The sequence below is a fragment of the Myotis yumanensis genome, unplaced genomic scaffold (genome assembly GCF_028538775.1).
Source record: "Myotis yumanensis isolate MYYU_CA2020_CCGP unplaced genomic scaffold, mMyoYum1.0.hap1 SCAF_17, whole genome shotgun sequence".
Taxonomy (NCBI): Eukaryota; Metazoa; Chordata; class Mammalia; order Chiroptera; family Vespertilionidae; genus Myotis; species Myotis yumanensis.
Window position 1 is genome coordinate 14,716,269 of NW_027223768.1, and position 23,273 is coordinate 14,739,541.

Consider the following 23,273-nt stretch of genomic DNA (forward strand, 5'->3'; position numbering starts at 1 on the left):
AACATGGCTTACCCTCGCTGGAAGAAGCCACGCACCAAAGTACAATCCATCTACTTTAAATTTTAGAACAGGCAACACTAACGGCCGACGATACACATTAGAACAGCGGTGGCCCTAAAAGGATGGTGGTGACTACAAAGGCACGCGAGGGAACTTTCTGGGGTGATGGAGATGTTCTATTCTCTTGGTTTGAATGGTGATTAAATGGATAGACTATATATTTGTCAAAATCCACTGAACGGCACACATAAATGTGCTATTTATTGCAAAAAGAGGGAAACAATGGGGTAAGGGCACGGGAAGAGGCTAAATTCATCATCCTGGCTACCACTCATCATCTGGGCTACACACACATTCAGCAGAACAAGAATACTTCCTTAAACCAGATCAACAGACGCAGATTAACACTTTCATGCAGCAATTTATGGAAATGCTGAGAACATTAAGATCATCATGAGAAGTACACATGTACCTGAAGCTCAGTTTCGTGGAGCAAGCTTTGATATTTTGATCAATTATTTTTTAAAATATATTTTTTATTGATTTGAGAGAGAAAGGGAGAGGGAGAGAAAAATAGAAACATCAATGATGAGAGAGAATCATTGATTGGCTGCCTTCTGCACACCCCCTCCTGGGGATCGAGCCCACAACCTGGGCATGTGCCCTTGACTGGAATCGAACCTTCAATCAGCAGGCCGACGCTCTATCCACTGAGCCAAACTGGCTAGGGCTTGATCAATTATTTTAAAAAGGAAAAATATGTCATGTTTGCACTAATGCAAAGATCTTTAAAATGAAACACAGACCATTATCTAATTCAAACTGATTTTATGTAAAACATTACTTAATATTTTCATCAAATATCTTGTCATAATCTGAAATAAAACTAAAAATCAGCTTTTTAAAGTAATAGGTCAAAAAGCTAACTATGAAAGACTAGAATACAGAATGAGGAAAAAACATTTTAAAGCTTATACGCAAAGGAAGAAAAAAACACAAAATATGTCTATATAAAAATGAAAAATATGTGTATTTGATGATAAAGCCAAAATTATATGGCAAACACAAAACTGGAAAAATATTCACAGCAAATAAAGTTTTTTTGTTTTTTTTTTAATAATGAGCATATACTCATGTGTTTTTTTTGCCTTTTAACAAACTTTTTTTTTTGTTGTTTTTTTTTTTTGAAATTTTGTATAATTTATAAAAATAACACAAGGGACCAGACAAAAATTTTAAACGAAGGAAATTAAAAAAAAAAAAAAAAGATAAAAATGGTTAATAGGCATATGCAAAGAGTTCAAACTTAAACATAACAAAACTGCAAATTAAAATGAGATGCCATTTTTCAATTTAGCTAAGATTTTCCTTTTTCAGTTAACATACCCAGTCCCTGAAAGGGCAGGGAGAGAGAGGGCCAGTGGAGTGGGCGGGCATCACAGTGTAAACTGCCATTCACGTTTTAGGGAAGCCAATCAGGACCAAGCACTACAAGAGGGAGGGGCCTGATGTTTGGGGGTCCACGTGGGGTTAAACAGCAGCCTGTCACCTCAAGTCTTCACAGTATTTCCATGAGAACTTTTCTTTTGTGTTAAAAGAAACAAATGGGAACCCCCCACCTCCTTCAGTTGCTGTTGCTGGGAGGTGAGCATGACGTGAATGGCGTTCTGCAAGGCACCGCAATCACCAGGAAGATTTTGGACCTCCCTGGGCCAGCGGGAAGGGCGGCTGAAGGGCAGAGTTCACTCCGGGCTGCTGGTCCCCATCCAGCTCTGCACCCCCCAAGCAGGGCGGCTTGGCCCGGGGAGCAGTGGTGGGGGCAGCGGAAGCACCCCGAAGCAGCTTTGGGAAAGGCAACGTGCAGGTCAGCATGTAGAACGTGGCTTCATTTGGAAACCAAGCAACAACCCAATTATATATATAATATTTTATTTTATTAGTAGCTATAACCGTACAACCCTAAGAAAAGGTCAGGCCCTAGCCGGTTTGGCTCACTGGATAGAGCATCAGCCTGGGGACTGAAGGGTCCCGGGTTCGATTCCGGTCAAGGGCATGTACCTTGGTTGCGGGCACATCCCCAGTAGGGGGTGTGCAGGAGGCAGCTGGTCAATGCTTCTCTCTCATCGATGTTTCTGGCTCTCTATCCCTCTCCCTTCCTCTCTGTAAAAAATCAATAAAATATATATTTAAAAAAAAAAAAAGTCAGGAAGGAGACACACATTAGGCTATTATCAGTAGCTCTACCTCTGGAGGATGAGGTGAGCTGGATGGAGAGGTCTCATTTCTTTTATACTTTTCTAACCTGGAATTATTAATTATTATTATTATTATTATTATTATTATTATTATTACTTAGCCTTTCTTGAGTGTTCTGGTACTTAAAAAGAAAAATGTTTGGAAGTGCACAAGCTTTGATCCCAAAACCCTGGTCAAAGAATGAGTTGTTATTTATAAAGGGTTTAGAACAGTGTCTGGCATATTGTAAGTGCTCAAGAAAATGATTAAAAAAAAATAAACAAGGAAAAAGACTCAAACTATAGAAAAAGCCTACAACCCATTGTCGTCTGGAAAGGCTTGAGGGAGTCCAACATCTCACGGGGAGGAACTTCCAGGGGCTTCTCCTGGGGCCTGACCCTCAGCCTCTGCAGGTTCAGACAGATGCACCTGGGGGAGAGGGTCTGCCCTTCCGGGATGGACCGCATGGAACCCAAGTCCACGGACATGTACAGGATGGACCGCGTGGCACCTGAGTTCAGGGACATGTACAGGACGGACCGCGTGGTTCCCGAGTCCACGGACATGTACAGGGTGGACCGCGTGGAACTCGAGTCCACGGATATGTACAGGATGGACCGCGTGGAACCCGAGTCCACGGACATGTACAGGATGGACCACGTGGTGCCCGAGTCCACGGACATGTAGAGGATGGACCACGTGGTGCCCGAGTTCAGGGACATTTACAGGGAGAACTGTATCAGGTAGATCGGAGTCCTCATCAACACCATGCCAGCATTTTCTCGCTGTGGGCAGATTTTCATTCATTTGTTAAATAACATTTATTAAGCACATGCTATGTGCCTGGCACTGTCCTAGGCCTTAGCGATACAGCAGTAAACAAATGAAAATTCATTTCCTATTATTTTCATGAAGCTGATGTTCTAGTGAGAAGACAGGCAATAAACATAAACATATCATGTCAACTGGCTGCACGTGCTATGAAGAAAAGGCATGGCAGCTGAGCATGGGAGGGAAGGAACACACAGCAAAGGCCACCTCTGCTCTTGAGGGCTCTCAGTCTAGAGAACTGACCAGTTTGGACAACGAACACACAAATCAAACCCACGGTTGAGTTGTGTTGAGGTGTTTACGGGAGCACCGAGAAGGGGTGCCTAATTCATCGATGGAGGCCAAGGAAGGCTTCTGGAAGGAGAGGCCTCACCTGAAACCACAAGGAAGACAGCCATTGGCATCTAGGGGAGGGCAGCCCAAAGGGCAGATGCAAAGGCCGGGAAGGGATGGAGAACACGATCGATGCCACAACAGAACAAGTGTGTGAACGACAAACAGCAGTGGGTTCATTTCAGCTGGAAGGCTCTGGAAGGGCCTCAGAGAAGTGGGATACGAGTGCACATACAAGCACATGCCTGTAGACACACACGCTTAGGGTAGTCATCTGCTGTTTCTGCCTGCGGAGTACTTCTGTACTTTCGCATCCCATGTGGTTATAGAAAGGTAGTTTATTCCTTCATTCCAGGAGTGGGCCTGTGGCACAGACCTGCCCCATCCGTCACAGATCTTTCCCAAATATTTAATTTTGCAACAAACTAGTATCTACCTGTCCACGGTGATTAGCTTACAATGCTAGAAGACAGCTCCAAGGTCATAGGCTGGGGGCTGCCAGTAGTCAGACTTTCCAGTATGTGTAGAGAGAACAGCAGGAGAGACTGAGGCTAATAAACCAAAAGGAGGAGAGAAAGGCAGGGCCAAGAGAGTCCTCATGACTTCATTTCAGCCTCATGATCCAGCCATGCCTGAAGCTCATCTTTGTTATCTCCTAGTTAAATGATCAAAGAGGGGACAATAGCCCGGCCAGCGTGGCTCAGTGGTTGAGCGTCAACCTATGAACCAGGAGGTCATGGTTTGATTCCCAGCCAGGGCACATGTCCAGTTTGCGGGCTCAATCTCCAGTGGGGGGCATGCAGGAGGCAGCCAAGCAATGATTCTCAGTCATCACAGATGTTTCTATTTCTCTTTCCCTTTCCCTTCCTCTCTGAAATCAATTAAAATATACACATATATATATGAAAACCCATTTTTGCTTGTTAGTTTACATTGGTTTTCTGCCATTTGCAACTAGACTAATATACCCCCTTTGGGGAAAGTACTTCACTGTGCGTGTGGTAGTGGCGGGGTACAGAGGAAAAGGGAGGATGGGTTATGTCAGAGGGTTTCTCCCATCAAGCTTGATGAAGATGGTGAAACAGGTGGCTTCCAGGTGTCCGAGAGGACACAGAAGCAGCAACAAAAGCTCTTTGGTGTGTAAGTCGCCGTTGGTATGGATGGGTTCTATAAACCTTGTGAGTTCCGAATAATTCACCACACAGCCTTAAGTCATCTTCACACAGAGCCAACAGAAAATATCAAAAACACTAAAAATATTACCTACTTAAACCCACTTTGCTATTCCCACATTAATGTACACCAGTCACAGATCTTGCCCAAATATTTAATTTTGCAACAAACTAGTATTTTGAACTCTTTATCCCCGATACCAAACATTCATCCAGTGTTCTCCAGTTAACGCAAGCAGCTGTAGCCATTACGGTCCAAGTCTAACAGATGTTATAGCGAAATAAACGACTGTATCTCAAGAGATCACCATAGAAGCCCAAAAGCTTAGATCCTGTTGTTCACACATCTTAAAACTCTAATCAGTTGGTCACAGATAACAATATCAATCTTGGCCTCAAACACAGCTTTAAATCTTTAAATCCACGAATCAGAAAGATGCTTATATTACATACAGCTGGGCTTAAGGGAGCCTTTGTGTATTAAGCAATGGGTCTCCTTCTGGCAGGAATAACAATACCTTAAGATTTTTTCTTCTTTCCACGGGCATTTACCAAATACGTATTGTGTGCCCATGATCCTGGCACTGTGTGCCCAAAAGCCTTCCCTGTTTTTTTTCTGGGTGAAAAGGCCAAATCTGGTTTCACATCTGGACAACGCTGGGCAAAATAAAAGATAATTTATCACTGGACAATTTGAGATGTTATTCTTGCAGCAAATACTGGCCCTCTACTCTGCTCATGCCCCCCTTCCCCCACGACAAAGGACCACATTTCCAGGACTCTGGCCACTGAAAAATAACAAGACCCAAACTACAAGCCTGAGGGTCCGGGTTCAAGTTCCAGTTCTGTCATTAGCTAGAATCAGAATCTTGGCCAAGACTCACTTTTTGCATCTGTAAAATGGGGATAAAAATTATTGCTCTGGATTGCTGTTGGGATTAAATTAATTAGCACCTGGAAAGTGCTTGGTACAGTGTAAGGCACCTAACAAGTGCTCAATGAAAAAAAGCTATAATTAATACGAATAAAGTGAGGCCTTAACCTCTTTCCAGTTCTAAAATGTTGAGGTCTCTAGTAGAGAGATGATATGTTTTGAGATCCACCCTTCCACCTACCCGCACCTATCCGCCCAGCCCACCAAGTCTGCTTTATCATATCTGGCGCAATAGCAAACATCCAAAATAGCAAAAAGTTCCCGTTTCTCAGGCAGCTGTAGCAATGGGAAACCTTCAGAGGGAAGGAGCACGTTCAAGAGCCTGGGGGCTGTGCCCTTACTATTAATAGTGAGACACTTCAAATGCTGACAACAACCCTGCCAGGTAGACATAATTACCCTCCTTTTGTAGATAAGACCACGTGGGAGAAGAGTGGCTCACTCAATGTCACGCCGCTGGTAGAGGGCGGACCCCGCTCCAAAGTTCATGCCCCTTCCCTCTGTTTCCCTGCGCCCCCCCTGCCCCAGCAACCACTCAACTGTTTGTCAAAGAATGAAAAAGTGAAAAGAATATTCCAGGACCTTTGAAGCTATGGGAACAAGCCTTCTTTGGTAAAGAAAGAAGTTGGCATCATCATTCTCATTTGCTCAACAATTTAATGCTCCTGTGTTTTCTGCTTGCAATGACCTATTCCAGCAAATCGGGCCTCCCTCGCAGCCCACGGCCACGGCCACAGCGCAGGCCGGCATCCTCCTTTAGCTGCCTCGACTCTGCGCCCTCTGCAAACCACCCACCGCGTTTAAAATCCAACGACAGGTGTCTCTCTTTGAAAGGCAAGTTCCCCCAACTCTGACACCAACTCGGGTAGCACCTGCGGCCGGCTTACCGTCTAATGGGCGCCAGCATCAAGCCCAGCAGGTGAAGGAAGGGGAGGTGACGCAACGAGGCCTCCCACACCAGGGCCGGGCCGGAGCGGAGCGCTGCAGCCGTGACCCCGCAGTGGGCCCCCCACGGCGGCCGCCTACGCCATCCCTGCGTCAGGCAGGGCCGGGGCGGCGGGTGCTACCCCCGGGGTGCGGCGCGGGCCTCCGCCGCGAGGACGACACGGCACAGGAGGCGCGCAGCAGGGCCAGTCCCGGTGCCTCGCAATCCAGTCACTCCCCGAGGCGAGAGGGGAGCCAGGGCCTTTGGTACCCAACTGTTGGGCGCCACCTGGCACGCGCGCCCGAGCATCCGTGCGCAGCCTCTGCTGCCCGCAGCCGCGCACACACGGGCGCGCACACGGCGCACGGCACCCGCCACCCGGGCCCCGGCGCCCGCCTCCCCGCCGGGCTGCAAGCCCGGCCGCTGCCCCCAGACCCCGCATCCCTACCCGGCCCCGCGACCACCCTCGGAGCCCACGGGGGAACCCACGCGGGAGCCCACGCGCCACCCCTCCCATCCGTGTCCGGGCCCGGACAGGCGGCGCGAGCCGGGCGCCCGGCCGGCGGGGTGATGGCGAAGAAGGAAACGAGCTCTTACCCGGGCCTGCAGTTCTCCGGGACGCAGCCCACGGCGGAGCTGCCACGGCCGCCCGGCTCTCCCCCGGCCCGCCCGCCCGCCCCCACCACGTCGCTCTCTACCTTCGGCCGGGAATCAAAGGCCCGGGCGCGGCTTGGTGACATCACTGGCGCGCCGCGCGTGGGAGGCGCACCACGTGATCCCTCCCTCTTTTGTTTGCGTCCTAGTTAAGCCGGGACGTCGTTGCTCCGTCTTCCCTGTGTTTTCACGGGTCTGTTAGTGGCTCCGTGGGCACGATGGGGAGGGGGTGCCTGGGTGCATGTTTGCTCAGAGCCCTGGTTAAACGCCTCAGTCCTTTATAACGCAGCTGGGCCGGAAGGCCTGGGAGGTGTGTGGGTACCATACACATGATCTAGATGGCCCGCAAGCACACAGAATCAGTTAGTAATGCACTATAATCAGTAGTCCTTGGAAGCCCGTTTATATTAAATTATTTTAAAAGTTATGTGATGAACACACCCCCTTACCTCTCCATCACCCCAACCCAAGAACTACAATATTAACCAGTAACTTTCCTCTACTTATAAGTGGTCCCATCCTTCCTCGCTGTCTCCCCCTCAGAAGCCATCTCCATATTTGCATTTACACAAAACTTAGTCAACTCTTACTTTCGTTTCACATTTATGAGTATTATTATTATTGTTGTTAATCCTCTCCCAAAAATATTTTTTCCCCATTGATTTTTAGAGAGATGGAAGGGAAGGGGGGAGGGGGACAAAGAGAAACATTGTTTGGGATCCAACCTGCAGCCCAGGAATATGCTCTTAACTAGGCATCAAACCCGGACTCTCAGTGTTTGGGCCGAGGCTCTAACCACTGACAACGCCGTCCAGGGCTGATTTCTTCCTTTGAGCTCAGAGTACTTATCCATGCTGCTGTTATTTAGATAAACTTTAGAAGCGTGGAACTGAACATCTGCTTTGGTTTGTCCCATGTCCCTTCTGTCCCTCTAGTAGCAGAACCCCCTCTTTCTCGTGAGGAATCTATCTGATTGGGCTGACCCTCCCCTCTTCAAGGCGGTCTTATGACCTAGATCTAGCCAATCAGAATCCTCCTCCACTCTTCTGCTTCACAGATTAGCTGATGGCTGGGCATGCAACTCAACATGCAGGGAACCAATTAGAGTCTTTCCTGGTTTTGTAGGTGGAGCCAATGAGGAAGGTGGCTTTTTCTTCCAGGTTAGCCTAGGATGGTATGAGAGAAGGCCTTCTTCCTGAGGCCATCTCTCCACCATGTGGGGGGTTACTGCCTGGAGAATGAAGCCAAGGAGGAATAAATCGACTGACAGATGAAGCGAGCGGAACCCTGAGGACCTCTCTGATTCACACCAGCTCCATTAGAACCCAGAGCATCCTTGGCCTTCTCTCAGTTTAGGGAGTCAGCAATGTCCCTTTTACTGCTTACGTTTCTGTCATCGCTATTCAAAAGAGTCTTGTCCAATACAAGTATTATAGTGACCCTTATCTGAGTTTAATAGAAACAAAGCAAAATAGAAATGAAACAAAAGTGGAAGAAATGCTGAATTTGAGATAAAGCTTTTTTTTTGGGAAAACAACAGACAATTTCTAAAAGCTCTTTTTTTTTTTTTAAGTTAAACAAAACATGATGAATACATTTCAAGGTCGAGGTAATTGTGTTTTATAGTTGAACTTGAGGTTTCTTAATAAACATAAGTTTCTAGAACAACTTAGTCAATTGTCTCAAAAGCTAAAAGCCACCTCTGATGTCTAACCAATCAACCCAACCAACCACACATAACTCCTTAACCTTTCTTCATTTTAAAGCAGAACAAACAGCTTTTAAAATGGAAGCCTTCAGCCTGCATTTAGGGTCATTCTTTAAATTAGTAGGGGAAGAATTTAATAAGGAAGTGACTGATCTATAAGAAAAATATTCTTTTATGTGGAAAAAAAAACTTTTCAGGAAAAATAAAAAACACACACCCGAAAGCAGAGAAATAATGATAGCTATGCCTATAATAGATTTGCAGTGTGGACTCAACCCAAATGGTCCCAACGCTTCATTCAAATTACTCTCTCCTCACTCTCTTGCATGTAGCCCGTGTAGATGAAAGCCCACTGACACTGTGTTCATGGCATCCAATTTCTTTTAATGTCCCAAGGGTTAAAATACAATTCTTTTTAGAGACATTTCAGAATTTTTGGGAAAAGATTTAAGCTAATTTGGCTGCTGGCACCAGATACTCTCCAGTGCAATTTATTTCGGGGAGAACCATTTAGTCGATATTCTACTGAACGTCATGTGGTTACCACAGGGAAGGACCAACCTTGTCTGGTGGTGTATTTAATAAAAGGGAAACATGCTTTATCTAACTGTCTTCCCATCCTGAGCATGAAGGATGCTTTGCAGGCGAAGTGTGCTCTGCTCCTGGTTCCACCAATCCCAACCCGAGCAGTTGTATGCGGGTTTAGAGCGGGGGGGGGGGGGGGGGGGGGGGCGAGGGGTGGGTAGGGAACAGCCATTTGCGTATTTAAAACATTTGTGGGCCCTACAAGATTATCAACTTAAAAATCAGCCTGCTCTATTTGGTCAAACATTAATGAACTCACCCCTAATGCCTTGGCAGGGCCAGACCACATGGTTTTGTGGGCCTTATATGGCCCGAAGGCCGGGCGTTCCCGACCCCTGCCTTAGAGTGTCCGGCTGAGGGTCCTGGCTCAGTGAAGTTTATAGATCAAATGCCAGGTGAGGGGAAATTCTCTCATGCTCATATCTCTTATGGGGGCTCTTCTGAGATTCCTTTTTTCAATGAACTTTCCCATGACTCCATAACAAATGGGGCAAAACCCTTCATTAGGTTAGCATAAAAATTGTAGTTATATCTGTCTTTTAGTTTATTCCTTGTCCTCTACCCCGGCAAATACTTATGTTTTCAAGCCGGCTAATAGATTTCTATATGATGGCAGGCAAAGCTAAAGGGCTGCTGGTGCTGTCAAGGGTCTGGTGGCCTAAGATCAGGCCTTTGAGTCCTGGCTCTTCTGGGTGCCAGCGCTATGACCCTCCTCGGTCAAGTCCTGAAATTGCCAGAACCTCAGTTTTCACATCTATGGAATGGGACAATAATATGATAATTGGTAGGAAAGGGCTTTGGAAACTAAAAGGGGCTAGATAAAAATGCTGCTCTTTTACCCACATAGCATTCTGAACTGTTTCTGAAAAAATTCCTTCATTTGTTAGAACTTATACACCTAATTACCCAAATACCTACTATTTGCTCAAGGCTGTCCCTTTTATGCAAGTTCAACAGAGCAGCTAGTTTTCCTAAATAAACCACCACCACCACAAACCTGGTTAGTGGAAGGTAAACATGCAGTTTTAGACATCCGCAGGTAACGTGTTTCCCTTACGCATTTGGAACGAGGTGTAAGCACAAGGCCTTCCTCATCGCCTGATGCCAATAAGCTACAAGGTAACCAGTAGCCCTCCTTTCTGGAGAGAAATCTTTCAGCCGCTGCTCTTTTCCTGGTGTTGGCCGTTTTCCTCACCCACCTTGGAGGCTGTGCTCAGAGCGCCCCCTGCAGGTGAGTACAGCTCCGGCACCTGCTGCGGGCTGTCTCTGAGGACAGGAGCCAGGGGACCATTCCATTTGCTATTTGGCCACTAGATTGCCTCCCTGGGTCATGCGGGTCTTTTTCTTTAAATGCTGGCATCCCAAAGTGGCTGGGCATGTGGCCCAACTATGAAACAGGCCATTTTGCTAATAGCTGCCTTTCCCCCCTTCAGCTTGGGAAGAATTGAGGCTTTAAGATGCCATTGAAAATACCAAGACAAGATACCATGTAAAATACCGAGACTTTTGTTAATATATAGGAATAAACAAAAGAAATGTAAGCCCTCTAGGAAGAAAATTGTAAAATATTACAGAATGACAATAAAAAAAAATTCATGGATAGGATGGCTCACTATCATGTCCGTTGCAATTCGAATACATTTCCCGGCTCCCTCTCTTTGGATACTCAAAGCACTGATCCCGTCAGTGCTGCTTCCTTCTCTTCCATCTGCCCACTTCTCTCTCTCACCAATTCTAATTTATTCCAAGACCTTCTTATTTCTCTCCTGACTTTATGAAGCCGCCTCTTAACTGTTGCTTCTTTCCAAAACATCTTTCCACAACTGCAGCTAAGTTTAGCTCTGAAATGCTTGTCTAACATTGAAAAAGGAGATAGAGGAAGATACAAACGAGTGGAAGCATATGCCGTGTTCATGGATGGGAAGAATTAACATCCTTAAAATGTTCATACTACCGAAAGCAATCTATAGAGCCAATGTAATCCCTGTTAAAATACTAACAGCACTTAGAAGAAACATTCCAAAAATTTATATGGAACCAAAAAAGTCCCCGAATAGCCTCAGCAATCTTGAGAAAGAAGAACAAAGTTGGAGGGAATCACAATACTGGACATCAAACTGTACTACAAAGCATTGTATTCAACCACAAAAAAGAATGAAATCTTGGACAACATGGATGGCCCCTGAGGGCACTATGCTAAATGAAATAAGTGATACAGAAAGAAAAATACCATGTCATTGCACTTATGTAGAATTAAAAAAACACACAAACACACCAAACTCATAGACACCGAGAGCAGATTGGTGATTGCCAGAGGCAGGGTGAGTGTGGGTGGGGACAAAATGGGTTAAGGCAGTGGTCGGCAAACTGCGGCCCCTTGAGTGCGGCTCTTCCACAAAATACCACGTGCGGGCGCGCACGTACAGTGCGATTGAAACTTCGTGGCCACACTCAAGGGGTCAAAGAGCCGCATGTGGCTCGCGAGCCGCAGTTTGCTGACCACTGGGTTAAGGGAATCAAAAGGTACAAACCTGTAGTTATAAAATCAATCAGTCATGAAGACATAATGGACAGTATTTCAACTATTGTTAATAGTATTGTGTTGCATATTTGATTGTTGCTAACAGAGTCTTTGTAGTTCTCATCACAAGAAAGAAATCCTATAATTATGTATGGTGACAGATGTTAACTAGACTTATGGTAATGATCATTTTGCAGTATATAAATTATTGAATCCTAATGTTGTACACCTGAAACTAATATAATGTTGTATGTTGATTATACCTCAATGAAAATAAATTATTTTTAAAATATCCTATTCTTTTTATATATATTTTTCTATTGGGAAGGGAGAGGGAGAGAGAGAAACATCAATGATGAGAACCATTGATTGGCTGCCTCCTGCCTACCCCCTACTGGGGATCGAGCCCCTAACCCAGGCGTGTGCCCTTGACTAGAATCGAACCCAGGACTCTTCAGTCCACAGGCTGATGCTCTATCCACTGAGCCAAACTTGCTAGGGCAAAAATATCCTATTCTTCATCAAACTTTCTATTTACTTAATTTATTTAGATCAGTATAGACTCAGGTTTCCTGTTTTATTCAATGAGTTGTAATCGTTATTTCGATGCTTTAATTTTTGTTAGATTTGCCCATTGGGAGTGCCTGCAAGCTGCCTTTCAAATCTTTTGACATGCTCCACCATTCTTTCAGCCAATTTCTCGTTCTGGTAGACAGATGAGTCTTTTTTATTTTTCTGCAAGACTGAATTAGGTATATATAGAATTCCAGTCAGTTATATTTGCTCTAAGGATGGCATTTTGAGTTAAAATGAGATATCCTCCCAGAATTTTAAATCATGCGGTGTGAACAGATACTAGTGAGAGTCCCAATTTATCAATGAGAGCGTCTGTTACACCAGGGGAAATGAACCGGTTCCCCGTGTTCTCCATTAGGAGACTATAATTAGAAGGAGCCTACGAATAGTATTTTTTTAGTGACTCAATTTTCAGGGTCTCATTAGAAAAAATCTGTGTATTTGTTGTTCTGTGAAAGTTATTAATGGTTCCTCAAATCCTCTGCTGCCCTTAGCGAACAGATTGTGTGTTTAAATAGTCTATTCAGGCACTTGGGAGCGAGCACCTCCCTCCACGGGGCACGTGCCTGTCTCTTTATGAGCTCCCAGGCCAGGGGTTCCCATGGCTACACCCTGGACCTGCCGGATCCCAGATGGGAGCCTGGTACGTGACAGGTGCTCAGCATTGCCGGTCGGATGGCCGGGTGGTCATGCGCTGAGTCTTGCTTCTGCCCACAGGATGGCAGCATTTAGTCGAGGCTTCCGCCCCACCAGTGGCCGGGCTGTCTGGGAATTGGAAAGCACCTGGTTTCTTCCTGAAATGAAGAAACCTCCTCCTAGGAGGGGAGCACGTCACATCATGCACCCTGTTACCTGCCCACCCTCTCTTCAATGTGCTTCCTGGACGATGACTCCTTGGAAGGGAATTTCGTGATGTTTGGGGACCCGGGGCATCCGTCCCGGAAGGACTATCTATGTTAAGAGTGTGTGTTAGCTGAGACCAATGGAGGAGGCTGCCATCCCATCACCAGCTCATTTCACCTACGAGTCCTTAGGTGCAAAGAATTGTTGTTGCTATTTAGAGAGAAAGGAGGAAAGCGAAATTATTGAGCACGCGCTGCATGTCACGTTCTTTAAACCAGGCCCTCTCATGGCGGGCGGGGGGTGAGGGAGGGTGGGGAGAGGGCATCAGAATCACCTGGGGACTGGTTCAAACAGGCAGCTGGCCCCGCCCACAGGGCTTCTGACTCAGTAGGTTGGGGGCGGGGGGTGGGGGTGGGGTTGGGGGGTGGGGGGGGGGGGGAGGCTGAGGTTTTGCATTTAACAAGTTCCCAGGTGCTGCAGATGCTGTCCAGGGAATCACTGCTTTAAAACAATCACATTGCTCGGCCAATGTGGGTCAGTGGTTGAGCATAGACCAAGAGGGCACCGGTTTGATTCCCAGCCAGAGCACAGGCCCTGGTTGCTGGGCTCGACCCCCAGTAAGGGGCATGCAGGAGGCAGCTGATCGATGATGTTTCTCTCTCTCTATCCCTTTCCCTTCCTCTCTCTAAAAGTCAATTAAAAAGCATATCTAAACATTGTTTTAAAAAAATCACATTGAACCCTCAGCAGCCCTTTCACGTACGACTGTCTTCATTTGCAGATGAGAAAACAGCTTCAGAAGCTTCAATAACTTGCCTAAGGAGACACCTAGTAGGTGGAAGACTGGAATGTGAACCCCGGTCAGTATGGCCCTAAACCCGGGCGCTTCCACTGCATCGCTCTGTAAGAAAAAGGGAATGAGCCCGAACTATGGTGTGTGTGTGTGTGTGTGTGTGTGTGTAAATAGTGTGGCTCCAAAAATATGCAACAATGTCCAATGGCTGTGCGATGCCTTGAACTGTTTAGAGCACGTATAGCAACAGCAATTCATCCGTGCAGCTCCTCTGGGGTGAAAGTAATGGAGGACGTGAGTGAACAGGTGCACCTGAGTCCGAAGGGACACGGCACTCTGCACTGTTCATTTGAAATTAAAATGTCTTCGGAAACGCAATAGTGGTGTGACAGGTATGTTAGTCACCAAACTCCAACTCTGAAGCTAGCAGAGGATGTGGAAATAAGGCAGAAGCGAGTGATGATAAAACCCATTCGCTTCCCGTGGGGAGGAAGGACAGCGTTCGTCTGTGGAAATAATTGAGGAAATCGAAGCCGGTGGGCTTTCTCTGGGAGCGAATCAGCAGACGAGTGAGCTGGCTCCAGCGCCAGCGATTGTTGAGTCCCTGATGTGTCCGCCTAGGATGCGTTGAGAATCTGTTTTGCATTTATTACTCGGGCACAAATTGCCTCCAAGTCTCTTCCCCCCAAATTTTATATAAAAAATTAAACCTGATATCTCAGATTTTATTCTAAATATTTGTGGGGAAGGGGTGGGACATGGAGGAAGAGGATAGAAGAGAGAGAGACGACTTCGGCTGAAGCTGAGGCTGCCAGTCTGGCTGAATCAAATGGTCCCCTCCCTTTGGTGGCTCCTGTTTCTCCTCCGCAGTCAGGTCTCACCTGTCTGGTTCAAATGGAACAGGTATGCTCACACTGGGCTTAAAAAAAATAATAAAAAAATATATATTTGTATTGATTTCAGAGAGGAAGGGAGCGAGAGAGAGAGAGAGAGAGAGAGAGAGAGAGAAACATCAATGATAAGAGAGAATCATTGATCGGCCGCCTCCTGCATGCCCCCTACTGGGGATCGAGTCCACACCTGGGCATGTGCCTCGATCAGGAATCGAACGGTGACCTCCTGGTTCACAGGTTGATGCTCAACCACTGAGCCACGCCGGGCAGGCATGCTGGGCTTTTACATGCAGCCAAAGAAGACTTAGTAGTAGCCCATGCAGAGGCAGAGGTGGGCAAGCCGGGGGTCTTTACACTGAGAGAGGATACGGCCATGCTGCCCACTTCCAGCCATCTCCAGGCGAAAAACTCATTTTTATAATCTGTTTGATCTGAACTCCCAGAGCCTGTCCCAGACCTGAGGGCTCCTGAATGTTTCCTCCTCCTTCCTTCCCCAAGAGGGGTTATAAGCACACACCTGCAGAGGAGAAGTGCCTCTGTTTGGGGCAGGGTGGTCCTCTGAACAGCGGGGTCACCTGCAGGGTGCTGGGAACCGGGAGTGTGGAGAGAGCCTGTGTGCCCCGTGGAGCGTCCCCGACCCCCCCAGCCTGCACCCCGCGGCCCCTGAGGGTCCCAGGTCAAGGGCTGGGGTCCAGTCCCTTCACCCTCACACCATGCACTTCCCAGGGCATCTGAGCTCCCCCGGGAACATGGGGCTTCTGAGGAACAGAATGCTGTAAAAGACAGACTATAAACGGAAAAGCTCATATCAGACAAAGCAAGAAGACTGCTTGACTCTATTACTTGACGCCAAAAGGTTGTGGGTTCGATTCCCGGCCAGGGCACACACCTAGTTTGAAGGAAATGAACATAAGCAGGAAAAGGAAGATAAAAAGTGATAATTCCTGGAGCCGCAAGCATCCTAGCGCTTTTCGTGAGAGAAGCGGGGAGACGGTTGAACACTGAACGCAGTGTGAAGCGGCTCTTCCCCTGACTGACCTCATTTGGGGGGAAAAGGAGGAGGAAGGAGTATTTTCACAGCAGGGACGTGGAGGCCCGTTGGGAGGAATTCAGTCTCTGTGCCTGGCCCACCCCTGCTGAAGGGGCAACGCGCCCTAACGAAGGGGGCGGCCGAGAGCGGAGCCTCCGGGAGGAGCTCCGGGAACACGGGGGCTGCTGCCTCCCCTGGGCCCCCTGGTTTTCCCGAATGTTCTGTGCCTCCTTTGAATGCTCTGAAGAAACACAGACCTCTGTACCATCGGATCAGGAGGAGGGATTTGTCAATTCGCATTTCTTGTTGATTGGGAGGACTGTCACGAATGTGCTTTTGAGGCAGGAAAGCCTCGTTTTAATCACATTGCGTGATGTGCTCGAGAGCCGGGAGGGAGATGAGCCGCGTGAGCTGCATTCCTGATTTGCAGCCCCCGGGACACGGCGTTGGGAGTTCCAGCTCTTTATTTTATGCCGCTGGAGTCCGCCGAAGCAGGCCTGGCAGGGACCGGAAAGACCTGCATGGGATGGGAAGAAGCGGTGGCCGAGGGAGCCAGCTCCCGCTGTAAAGCACGGAGCCTGGGAGGAAGCCGCCGCACCCGCAGCTGAGCCCCCACCCCAGGCTCTGTGGGAGGTGACCCGTGTGTGACTGCATGCTGTCTTCACAGCAGCCCTCCGGCAGGAGTGCTGTTCGTGTCCCCATCTTACAGATGGGGAAACCGAGCCGAGGCTCAGATTCTTTCTCAGAGAAGGTCACCCGTTAGTAGGAATCTAAGTCAGGAAGAACCTGGGGGTAGCTGACTAAGCCCAGGCACTGGTGTTTACGTGGTTCTTGATGCAATTCTGTGAAACCCTGGGAGGGACTGCTCTCTGCTCTCCCTTCTCCGCTGTCAGGAGGTCTGCCATGTGCTCAAGGCTCAAGTTCTCTGGAGATGAAAGCTCTGCTCCTCACTGAAGACGTATGCATGTCGGCTCTGGCTGGGGAGCTCAGTTGGTTAGAGTGTCGTGGTGATAGGCCACGGTTTCAGGTTCAATTCCTGGTCAGGGCACATGCAAGAAGCACCCAATGAATCCATAAATAAGTGAAACAACAAAGCATTGTCTCTCTCTCCCTCTCTCTCTCTCTCTCTCTCTCTCTCTCTCTCTCTTACCCTCTCTCTAAAATCAATAAATAAAAAATGAAGACATGGACATCGTTGGTGGGCATCTCTTTTGTTTCTTAAAGTCCAAAACAGCATGGGACCTTCCAGTGGCTGTGCCTTCAGCTTTGTTCTGCTCTCCAGGACGTTGGGTCATCCCCTACTTACCTGGGATGCTATGGCTGCTCTTTCTGCCAACCAGCTGGCCCGGAGGAAAAACCTTGCATATTTTGGGTGCTGCTTTATTAACAATTTTTTTTAACTATGAAGTATAGCAGATATCCAAAAGGGTGCGATGCATACATCTTTCTACGGGTAAAGAATAATTAGAAAATGAATGTCTGTGCCTTGTCCACGCAGATGGAAATCTAGAGGATGTCCAGGAGCTTAGAAATCCCCCAATATCCCTTCCTAATCCCACCCCCTGTTCTTCCCCATGACACACCCATGTCTGTATCGTTAGGCAGGATATTTAGTTCTGCCTGGTTCTGAACAGCATATCACAGGCGCATACAACGTGCGTGCTTCCTTGGCTTGCTTCTCTCCTCGGTGTCCTGTGACTGGGGGGCATTCTGCTGATGCACCTGGCTGAACGTCATGGCTTCCTTTTCACGGCTGCATCATGTTCTACTCCACACTATCCATAATTTACCTACTCATTCTAGTCTTGACTTGTGTTGATTCAATTGCCATTTTGTTTATTTCTTTGTTTCACAAACAATACTGGGTGATTGGATAGGCACAGGCTCAACTTTTCTAAATGATGCCCAATTGTTGCCCGGCTGGTGTGGCTCAGGGATTGAGCATTGACCTATGAGCCAGGAGGTCATGGTTCCATTCCGGGTCAGAGCACATGCCCCGGCTGCAGGCTGGATTCCCAGTGTGGGGCGTGCAGGGGGCAGCAGATCAATGATTCTCTTTCATCATTGATGTTTCTCTCTCTCTCTCCCTCTCTCTTCTTCTCTGAAATAAAAATATATTTTTAAAAATGCCAAGTTGTTTTCCAAAGTGGTTGCACCAATTTATACTTCCACTAGCAGTGGGTGAGAGTGCCAGTAGCTCCACATACTCACAGCACTTGGCATTGTCTGATTTTCAGGTTTTTTCTGTCACCGTAGTGGGTGCGAAATAGTAGCTTGGGATTTGTTTGCATTTCCTTGGTTACTTATGAAGTTGAGTGCCTTTTCATGTTTATGGACATTTGTGGCTCCTTTTCTGCGAACTTCCTGCTCCTGTCTTCTGCCTGTTTCCGCCTCCCCCCCCCCCCCCCCCCCCTCCCGCCCTTGGCGCGCTTGACTCTGTAAGTATAGGAGTTGTAACTCCCTTCCCACTTGCAAAAAAATATGGCACAAAAGGTCTTCGTTTTAATAGACCCAAATTTGTCAATCATGGTTTGAGCGTTTGGAGGCTTGTTTAAGAAATACTTTCTATTGTCTTCTGGAAATGTCTCACTCTTTTTTTACGTTTATGTTTTGAATCCGGTCTGGATTAATTTTGTGTGTCATTGTTTCAATGCTATTCATTGAACGGTCCATTCTTTTTCCAACTGATTTGCAAGGCCAGCACTTCAGTAAATCAAGTTTCTGTGAATGTATGAGTCTGTCAGCTCTCTGTTGTGTCCCATTGTTCAATTGTCTACCTCTCCCTGCAGGAGAGTACGTTGCCTTAATGACTAGTTTTCCGAGAAACATTTTTAATTTGTGGTAAGTCCTTCCACCTTTTTCTGCTTCAGGAGTGTCAAGGCCTCTTTTTGTTTCTTTTTAAAAATCAGTTTTACAGCCGGTGTGTCAATTTCCACAAAAAAAATCCTATTTGGATTTTGATGGGCATTGGTTAAATTTGTAGATTAGCTTGAGGGAGAAGAAACATATTTACAATCCTGAACATGAATATTTCCCCATTTTGTTTACTGTCCTTTAATAATATTTTATCATTTTCTCTGTAAAGCTTTAATATGCCTTTTGTTAGTTTATTGCTAGATTTTAATATTTTTGCATGCTATAATAAATGGTTTCACTTTTTAGCTTCTTATTGATATAGAAATGTAATTAATTTTTATCTATTGAATTTGTATCCAGTAACTATAGTCTCATTAATTCTAATGATTTATCTTCAGAGGCTTTTGGGTAAACAAGCAGACAATCATATCAGTTGCAAATAATGACAAAATTTTCTTCCTTTTGGGTCCTTTGCCTCCTGTTTTTTTACCCGCATTGCACTGTGAGGGCCTCCACTGCAGAGGTGGTAACAGCAGGCATCTGGATTTCGCCATTAAGGATGTTTTAGGAAGATGGTATTTTGTAGATGCCACTTATTGGGTTAAGGAAGTTCCCTTTTGCATTAATTTTCTATTACTGCATAACAATTACCACAAATTTAATGGCAAAAAAACAACACACATCTATTATCTTGATTTCCACAGGTCAGAAATGTGGGCACAGCTCAGCGGGGTCATTGGCTCAGTCTCACAGGGTGCGTGGAGGCTCCATTAGAGAGGGGTCTCTTTCCCAAGGTCATTCATTGTTGACAGAATTCATTTCCTTGCAGCTGTGCGACTCAGGGCCCTGACTTCTTACTGGCTTCCCTCAGTCCCTAGAGGCTGCCCACAATTCCCTGTCCCGTGACCCTCTCCAAAGGCCGTTCACAACGTGTCTGTTTGCTTTTTTGTTTGTTTGTTTGTTTTTGTTAACACTCACCCTTTTCCACTGATTTGTAGAGAGAGTGGAAGGGGTGGGGGGGGGGGGGAGGGAGAGAGAGAGAGAGAGAGAGAGAGAGAGAGAGAGAGAAACATGGGTTGCTCCCACACTCTCCCCGCCTGGAATTGAGCCTGCAACCAAGGTATCTGAGTTACATGCCCTTGATGGGAATTGAATCTGGGACTCTTCAGTCCACGGGCTGATGTTCTATCCACTGAGCAAAACTGGCTAGGGCTCTGTTTGCTTCTTCAAAGTCAGCAAAAGACTCCAGTCCACTAAGAGAATCTTCTATAACAAAACCTAATGATGGAAATGACATCTCCTCACCTTTGCCATATTCTATTGGCTAGAAGCAGGTTGCAGGTTCTGCCCACACTCAAGTGAGAGCAATACAAAGACTGAATTTTTGGGTGATTCCATCCCACCTTCTATGCCTAGTTTGCTCAGTTTTCTTTTTTTAAAAAAATCAGCCAATGTTGAATTAATTAATCTTTTAAAAAATCTATTATTAAATGAATTTTCTCCTTTGAGAAAATGTTAACTCATCATTTGTTTTTTAACTTCCAAAGGAATTTTTGTTACAATTTTTTGTTTCACTGATTTTTAGTCTAATTGCTGTGTAGTCAGAGAATGTTGTTTGTACGGTACCAGTCCTTTAAAATTTGCTGAATTGGCTTCGTGGCCCATTAAGTGGTCAATTTTTATGAATGTTCTGTGTACTTGGGAAAAAAATGTGTACTATAAATTTTGTGATGATTAATTATGTTATTCCAATTTTTGTCCTTTCGTATTTTTTTGGCCTGCTTTATCTTAATCAGAAAGACGAGCTAAAATTGCCTACTATGCTTGTGGGGTTGTCTGTGTTTTCTTGTAGTTCCATGGATGTTTTTGTGTTTTAAACTTTTACATGTCAGAACTACTGAGTGGGATTTAGTGTTCATGCGGCTGCTCCTCTAGGACAACACACATGGCCCCTGAAGTTTGCTTCCTCTCCCTGGGGACCCTATGCTGCATGTGGCAGAAAGCCCGCCTCCAAATGGCTTAACTAGGAAGCAAAGTTACTGGCTCAGGTCATTAGATTCCGTGGCTCCAAGGATGTCACTAAGGCCCCCATTTCTTTCCTCCTCTCCCCTCTGTTTTCTGTGGTCTTGGCTTCAACCTCATGTTCTGCATGGGGCCCCCTGTCAACTCCACCCTCTCCCCTCATGAAACAAAATGGTCACATCAGTTCCTGACAAAATCCTTACACCGTAGCTTCCCGGGGGAGGCCCTCTTTTCTGGTAGCTGCTGCTCACGCTCTGGGCTCCGGGACTCATTTGATCATGTTGGCTGGATTGGGGCCATGTGTCCATGGTTGAGGGTGACAGCGTTCTCTAAGTGGCGGAAGCCTGCCATGAACCACCCTAGGTCCTCAAGTAGGATCAATCCTCCCCAAATGCAGAGCGGAGGTGGGGGAGCGGGACTCACCAAATGAAAACCCGCGCACTGGTGCCTGGGAATTGAGGAATGGATGCTATGGAGCTCACAAGGAAATGTCCTCGGTAGCGTTCTCTCGCTACATTCTCCAAGCGAGCACTGAGGCTGTCAGGCGTTCAGGCAAAGCTAGATGATCATGTTCTCATTCAAACCCAAGCTCAACAGGGTCCTAAGCTCCCAAGTTTGTGAGTCAAGTAAACATTGCATTGTCATTCTTAGAAAAAAATCCTTTAGGAAATCCTACGTGTAAACCAGAATCCCTACATTCCAGAGTTCTGAGTGAGCCCTGGATCTGCCTTCTCATTCCAAGCGGTGGTGGGAGGAGAAGAGGGTGTTGGAAGAAAGGGCAGCTGAATCACGGCGCCCAGGAGCGCACAGGAGACCTGACATCTCCCCATGAGCGAGCGACTGGGGTGTGGGTGCCCCGTTGCTGAACGCGTTCTTTCTTGGGAAAGACTTGATTGCTTTCAGCGACACCCCACTGCTCAAGTGGGAGGCGGAGCAGAGTTGGAAAGGAGCTTTACCTAAGGAGAGAGGAAATGGCCTGTAGGCAGCGCTAACACTTGTGTTTTCCACCTTCGCTTCTCCAGGGGGCAGGACTGCATCTTAAGAGATGCTATTGAGTGCGACTTGTGCCCAGAAAACATAAAGTGAACATTTCAAATTCATGCTACAGAAAAAAGAAAGAGAGATTAAGCTAATTTTGGCGGATCTTTATGTACTATTTTCAGTAGTGACTGAAATAAAGGTTAATAACCTTGACCACCATTAGCATAACCCACTGTAATGCTGGCTATAAAATCGCATTGTTTTAATAATGTAATTTAATGTTTCCTAACCAGTGGGTTTTGTGTGATTTTTTTTGGTAGATTTGCAAGCTCTAAATTCTTTAAACTGAAAGGCAGGTAAATTTGAAAATGATCAATGCCTCTGGAATATAAAATACATGGCACATTAATTTAGCCTTTTACAATATGCATATCTTTGTTTTCAGTGAGAGATTGATGAGTTGTGTGTGTGTGTACCTGTGTGTGTGTACCTGTGTGTGTGTACCTGTGTGTGTACGTGTGTGTACCTGTGTGTGTGTATACCTGTGTGTGTGCGTGTGTGTACCTGTGTGTGTGTACCTGTGTGTGTACATGTGTGTACCTGTGTGTGTGTACCTGTGAGTGAGTGTCTACCTGTGTGTGTGTGTGTACCTGTGTGTATGTACCTGTGTGTGTGTGTGTGTATGTACCTGTGTGTGTGTGTGTGTGTACCTGTGTGTACCTGTGTGTGTGTACGCGTGTGTGTACCTGTGTGGGTACCTGTGTGTGAGTGGGGAAGCAGGGGCCTTTATTTTTATCTAACATTTGCAAAGTCTATGAATCTAGGAAGAACATGGCGAGGCTCCGGGCAGGCCTCAGCCTCCACACCAGCCCAGGAGGATTCTCAACACGGCGTGGCCACGCTCCGTCCCGTTTCTGCTCGAATTCTCTCCTTGGTTTTGGGCAAATCCCTTCCCTGGGCCTTCCCTTGCCTGTGTGTAAAGTAAGGGACATGACATACAAAAGGGCGTTTCCCCAGAGGCCAGGAAGGTTCATGCCCCTCGAGTGGCTGGATTTCTGTCTGAACTGCAGCGGTGGTCGCACTCGGAGGGCCCTGAGCTTAGCAGAAGCGGCTGGTTCAGAGGACCGGACCCGCCTTTGAGCTCTAATGTCCTGCTTTGCCAGCGATCCCCGCCTGGCATCATGCAACAACGGGCCGAGTGTTCTTGAAGACTGAAGGCAACATTTCGTTTCATGGTTCAATATCGTTAGACAAAGATCAACGCGTGTAGCCTGGCAGGTTCCCCTAACGGTTTCGGTGGTAGGTTCAGTGAGACACCTGCCAGCAAGGACGTTTGTCGCCTAATGGGAAAGGTCGGGGTGGCCCTCCCCATCCTTGCCCG

At 46.8% G+C, this 23,273-nt stretch overlaps 1 protein-coding gene across 1 annotated transcript in view; it reads right to left on the reverse strand.

The window, feature by feature from the left end:
- The window catches only part of ADAR (adenosine deaminase RNA specific), a 38,439-nt gene extending 31,331 nt beyond the window's left edge, over positions 1-7,108 (reverse strand). Inside the window, exon 1 of the mRNA XM_070396754.1 lies at positions 7,028-7,108. The gene's annotated coding sequence lies outside the window, so the exon portion shown is untranslated. The remainder of the gene's footprint in view (positions 1-7,027) is intronic.
- Positions 7,109-23,273: the final 16,165 nt, after the last annotated feature.